At 42.2% G+C, this 6,550-nt stretch overlaps 1 pseudogene; it reads right to left on the reverse strand.

Moving 5' to 3' along the window:
- LOC138674509 (piwi-like protein 1) overlaps positions 1–6,283 on the reverse strand; it is a 51,677-nt pseudogene extending 45,394 nt beyond the window's left edge.
- Between the last annotated feature and the right edge of the window lie 267 nt (positions 6,284–6,550).

Below are 6,550 nucleotides of genomic sequence, written 5' to 3' on the forward strand. Positions count from 1 at the left end.
AAAATTGACGTGGGCTCCCGCACAATTTTCTCCGCCAGAATGGTAAAGCCAGTGACTGAGGGCAGATATTAATAGCCTGGAGAGGGTCCATGGTTATTGCCCCCCCCCCCCGGCTAAAAACATCTGCCCCCAGCCACCCCAGAAAAGGCATATCTGGAAGATGCGCCTATTCTGGCACTTGGCCACTGTCTTCCCATTCCCGTGTAGCGGTGGGATATGGGGTAATGAAGGGTTAATGTCACCTTGCTATTGTAAGGTGACATTAAGCCAGGTTAATAATGGAGAGGCGTCAATTATGACACCTATCCATTATTAATCCAATAGTATGAAATGGTTAAAAAACACACACACACATTATTAGGCTGCCGTCACACTAGCAATATTTGGTCAGTATTTTACATCAGTATTTGTAAGCCAAAACCAGGAGTGGAACAAATAGAGGAAAAGTATAATAGAAACATATGCACCACTTCTGCATTTATCACCCACTCCTGGTTTTGGCTTACAAATACTGATGTAAAATACTGACCAAATACTGCTAGTGTGACTGCAGCCTTACAAAGTATTTTAATGAAATAAATACACAGGTTTTTGTAATATTTTATTATACCGGTTATCCACCTGAAGACCCTCGTTATGTAAAAAAGGTAAAATAAAAAAACAACAATATCCCATACTTTCAGATGATTAGTCTCGTCCCACGCTGTAAATCCATCTGAAGGGGTTAATTATTTTTACAAGCAGAAGCTCTGCTAATGCAGCTGTGCTCCTGCCTGTAAAACCGCAGGGAATGAATGGAATGTAGGTCAATGACCTGTAGTTACCTTCAGTCGCGGTGATGCGCCCTCTGCTGGATGTCCTCATATGAACTCGAGCCTGGGAACTTTTCTGAATATTTTCCCACGCTCGAGTTCATATGAGGACATCCAGCAGAGGGCCCCCATAGACTTTCATTGGCGTATTTTTTGCGCAATACGGTGACAAATGCAACATGCTGCGTTTTTCTACGGCCATAGAAGACCGTATAATACGGATCAGTAAAATATGGCAGATAGGAGCTGGGCCATAGAGAATCATTGTACCGTATGCAATCCGTATTTTCAGCACCTCTCTTACTTCCGTAAAACACGCTAGTGTGAGGCCGGCCTAATGGTATTCACTCTTTCAACTCCTGTATGTCTCCAGTCAATTCTATTCATCTTTGCAAGCATATGTAATGTTATTGCAATTCAACTCTGCTTGCCCCTTTTTCAAAGTTATTTATGATCCATGTAGGCCTGCATAGTTGTTTATTTGTTAGTTCATTTATTGCCTCCTGCAGACCTAACTTATTTGATTGATTGCTAACGAATGAGTTAAATAGGGGGAGATCTTAGAGCTAGCCTCTTAGGCTACTTTCACACTTGCGTTTTTCAGCATCCGTCATAATCCGTAGATTTTTGAGAATGCAGGATCCTGCAAACAAATTTGCAGGATCCTGCATTTTCCCATAGACTTGTATTAGCGACGGATTCTGACGGATGGCCATCCATTTCATCCGTTGTGCACTGGATCCATCGGAAAATAGCGGTCTGTCGTGTGGAGAAAGTTTTTTCTGCACGTCGGAAAATCAGTCAGCGACACATCCTGCACTGCCCATCGTTGGCTATAATGGAAGCCTATGGACACAGGACGCTGACCATCACGTACAGGAATCCAGCGACGTATGATGTTTTTCCCCTCTGAGCATGCCCGGAAGGATTTTCAAATCTGGGAAAAAGTCTCTCTCTCTGTCTCTCTCTCATCCCCGGATCCCCGGACATATGATTCCCGGCAATTTCTCTATTGAAATTGTGGCAACAGCACAAACGATGCATCCGTCATTACACTGGATGCGTCACATACGTTTTTCACTATTTTTGTAACGTCTGTTGACACGTCATTTTACTGCACAACGACGTACAGCAGACAACGCAAATGTGAAATAAGCCTTATATATTGAGACCCAGCCTGAAGAAGCATTTATGCAGGAGTGCATTTGTGCACATTTAATCGAAACACATTTTAGCAAAGTATCGGCAGTTATACCATGACAGCTAGACAGGGCAGGAGATAGGTAAGACAAATAAACTAACCTATTCTCAGTACATTTGGATTACAACAAATATTTACCATATGCATTTGTATAATTTATATCCTGGCTGCAGCAGTCAGTCACATCCACCGTCCTTGCATTAACTCTTTACACTCCATCCATATCGGCCCCTCAGTCCTCTCCTCTTCTATGTATAGCACTCATGCTCTTTTCACATTGCTAAAATGTCACAGATCCATTCAGTCTCACTATCCAACACAAGAGACGCTCTCACAAATCACTTAACCATCTGCTCACTCTTTGTATCCTCCTTCTTCTAGTCACAGGAGATATCTCTCCCAACCCCCCCCCCCATGTTATAGCAAGTCAAACTCCACAATTGCTACTCCCAGAAACCTCTCTAATCTTATTAATATAGCCTGCATGCCATCTGTCTTTCAATTGTACCCTTTGGATTTCTCGCTCAGTGTGTAATAAACTCTCCTTCTTCCATGACTTCATCCTTTCTAATTCTCTTAACCTCCTGCCTCTTCCTGAAGCCTGGATCCAGCAGTCAGACAACACCACTCCTGCTGCTCTTTCATATGGTGGACTGCACTTCTTTAACACCCCAAGATCAGACGACAGAGCAGGTGGATGCGTTAGTCTGCTCCTATCACCCAAATGTACCTTTCAGGTTATCCCTCAAGTACCCTCACTTGTCTTCCCTTCTTTTGAGGTCCATGCTGTCAGACTCTACATCCCCTTCTCCAAACAAGTGGCGGTGGTGTATCATCCTCAGGGCCCCTCCCATCAATTTCTGGATCACTTTGCCACCTGGCTTCCACACTTTCTCTCCTGTGACATCCCCACCCACATCATGGGTGATTTCAACATCCCCATTGCTTTTCCCCTCTCCCCATCTGCTGCTCACCTCTTATGTCTATCCTCCTCTTTCGGCCTATCGCAGCTTACAAACTCTCCAATGCTTGAAGACGGAAACTCTCGCGACTTGGTCTTCTCCCGGCTTTGCTTAGTGGATGATTTCACAAATTCCCCTCTCCCACTTTCTGACAACAACCTTCTTTCATTCTCTATCAAGAACTGCCGAATGCCTATGGAGAAAATCCAATCAGCCCAAAGATTTTCATTCATTATAAGTTTATGCTTAAAACATAAAACACTGTCCTTCACCTCTCCAAACAAACTTATTTCAACACCCTCATCACCTCACTATCCAATAACCCTAAATGTCTCTTTAACACTTTTCATTCCCTACTCAACCCAAGAGTGCCTCAACCATGGATCTCCACGCTGACGATCTGACCAATTACTTCATAGAAAATATTGACCATATCTGACAGGAAATTTTCTCCCAAACTCCTTATACCATACACTGTCCACCCTCTCCTACTACATCTCGCTCTCTCTCTGACTTTGAAGCAGTCACAGAAGAAGTAATCAGGCTCCTTGCATCTTCTCGCCCGACCACTTGAACCAGTGACCCCATTCAGTCACATCTCCTTCAGTCCCTTTCCCCATCTGTCACCGCTCACCTAACAAAAATATTCAACCTCTATCTCTTCTAGTATCTTTCCCTCCTCATTTAAGCACGCCATCATACATCCATTACTTAAAAAAAATCCCTCTACAAAAACTGTACCACTCACTATAGACCTGTCCTTAATCTTCCCTTCATCTCTAAACTCCCGGAACGCCTGGTCCACTCCCGTCTTATCCGCTATCTCTCAGATAACTCTCTTCCCGACCCTCTACAATCCGATTTCCACTCTTTACACTCTACTGAAACTGCCCTTACTAAAGTCACTAATGATCTACTAACAGCTAAATTTAATGGTCACTACTCCATACTAATTATCTTGGATCTCTCAGCAGCATTCGAAACTGTGGATTATCAGCTCCTACTCACTTTGCTCCGCTCCATTGGCCTCAAGGACACCATTCTCTCCTGGTTCTCGTCCTATCTCTGACCGCTCCTTCACTGTATTTTTTGCTGGCTCCTCCTCTCATCTTCCCCCTTACTGTTGGGGTTCCTCAAGGATCGGTTCTAGGCCCCCTTCTCTTCTCTTTGTAGACTGCCCGTATTGGTCAAACAATCAGTACATTTGGTTTCCAGTACCATCTCTATGCAGATTACACCCAATTGTACACCTCTTCTCCTGATATCATGCCTACCTTTTTAGCAAACACCAGTGATTGTCTAACCGCTGTCTCTAACATCATGTCCTCCCTCTATCTGAAACTGAACTTGTCAAAAACTGAGCTCCTTGTGTTTCCTCCCTCTACTAATGTACCTATGCCTGACATTGCCATTTCCATGTGTGGTTCCACCACTACTCCCCAGCAACATGCCCGCTGTCTTGGGGTCATACTTGATTCTGAGCTTTCATTCATCCCCCCACATCCGATCACTGGCTCGCTCTTGTTATCTGCACCTCAAAAACATTTCTAGAATTCGACCCTTTCTTACTTTCGACTCTGCAAGAACTCTTACTGTTTCTCTTATTCATTCTCGTCTGAACTATTGTAATTCTCTACTAATCGGTCTCCCCTTCTTACCAAAATCTCCGCTCTCCAATCTGTCTTGAATGCTGCAGCCAGGATCATATTCCTCACCAACCGTTACACCAATGCCTCTACCTTGAGCCAGTCATTACACTGGTTACCCATCCACTCCAGAATCCAGTACAAACTTATTACCCTCACCCACAAAGCACTCCATGGCTCAGCACCACCTTACATCATCGCCCTCATCTCAGTCTACCACCCTACCTGTCCCCTCCATTCTGCTAATGACCTGAGGTTAACATCCTCATTAATCAGAACCTCCCACTCCCATCTCCAAGACTTTTCATGTTCTGTACCAATTCTTTGGAATGCACTACCCAGGTTAACATGATTAATCCCCAATCCCCACAGTTTTAATTTCTAAAAACGCATGTGTTCAGACTGGCCTACCATCTCAACGCATTAACCTAACTATCCCTGTGCTGCCCATTCAAAATTTTTTACCATAACCAGGTTCCTCGCATAATGTTCTCACATGCTTCATGCATCTAATAGCCCACTGGGTCTCTATTGTTACATACTTAGGCTGATAACCGGTTCATGCAGCATTACATGAACACCCGATTCTTACACTTTGGCCGGTCCGAACAACTAAAACAATTGTTACAATCCAACTTTTATGTCATCCCTTTTCCTCATAGATTGTAAGCTTGCGAGCAGGGCCCTCATTTCTCTTTGTATCTGTTTTGATCTTTGCGTTTATTGTTATGCTGTAATGTCTATTATCTTTACAAGTCCCCTCGAAAATGTAAAGTGCTGTGGAATGTGTCGGCGCTATAAAAATAAAATAATAATTATTATTATTATAAACTGTGTACAGGTGTACCTAAACAAATTGATGATTTGATGCTGTTTTGAAGGTAAGTCACATCAAATATTCATTTCAGATTTTTCTTTTGTTCATTCACTTTACATTTTTCATTCACAACTATTTTTACAAGTATCCATACTTTACGTTTTCTCCCCACCTGCCTAAGACTTTTGCAATGCTGTATATAGTGCTTGAAAAAATGTTCCTATGCCGTGAACCTATCCACTTTGCTTCACATTACACTCAAACTTAATTATTTAAGTGGGATTTTATGCAATTTATCAACACAAAGTAGCAGATATTTGTGACGTGTAAAAAAAAAAAAAAATTATACATGGTTCTCTAATTATTTTAAAAATGCAAGTCTGAAAATTGTGCTGTGCATTTGTATTCAGCTCCTGTAGTCTGATAACAATAAATAAAGTCCTGAGTGACCAATTACCTGCAGAAGTCACATACACTGACGAGCAAAAGGATAACAGTGTTTTGAACTTCTGACTTTCAGGCTCAATATTTCACCATGCACTACTGATTTGAACTTGAGACTACCATCATTTTATAGACAATCGTCTTGGTTACCTCATACATAAATTTAACTTGCAACTATTTTATGATTAGTTCTGCAGATTCTTGTAATGTCATTGCATTGTTTTGTTTATCTCCTATAAATCAAAATTTAAATTTGCATTATTTTGTTAGTAATTTGTAAATTTACCTTTGGCTTTCAACGTAGCCTGAATCTTTCTGGCCATGCTCTCGATCAGATTCAAGTATGTTTCGACCAAAATCTGATCCCAGGTCTCTTCTACACGATCCCAAAGTTGGTGCATACTGGTTGACTCACTTGAGTATGTATACAGCTTTTTTTTCAACTCTACCCAAAAGTGTTCAATTTGGTTGAGGTCTGGGGACTTTTGGGGCCAATCCAGCACCTCTACTTCATTGTCATTGAACCATTTCTTTGTCATTCTTGATGTATGTCTTTGGGTCATTGTCCTGCTTGAACACTGTGTCATCCTTTTCATACCTATAGTACTTCATGTGACGCTGAGTCACTTCTCACAGCCAAGCCATGAGACAGGATAGTCAGGAGTCTG

The sequence above is a fragment of the Ranitomeya imitator genome, chromosome 4 (assembly GCF_032444005.1).
Source record: "Ranitomeya imitator isolate aRanImi1 chromosome 4, aRanImi1.pri, whole genome shotgun sequence".
NCBI lineage: Eukaryota > Metazoa > Chordata > Amphibia > Anura > Dendrobatidae > Ranitomeya > Ranitomeya imitator.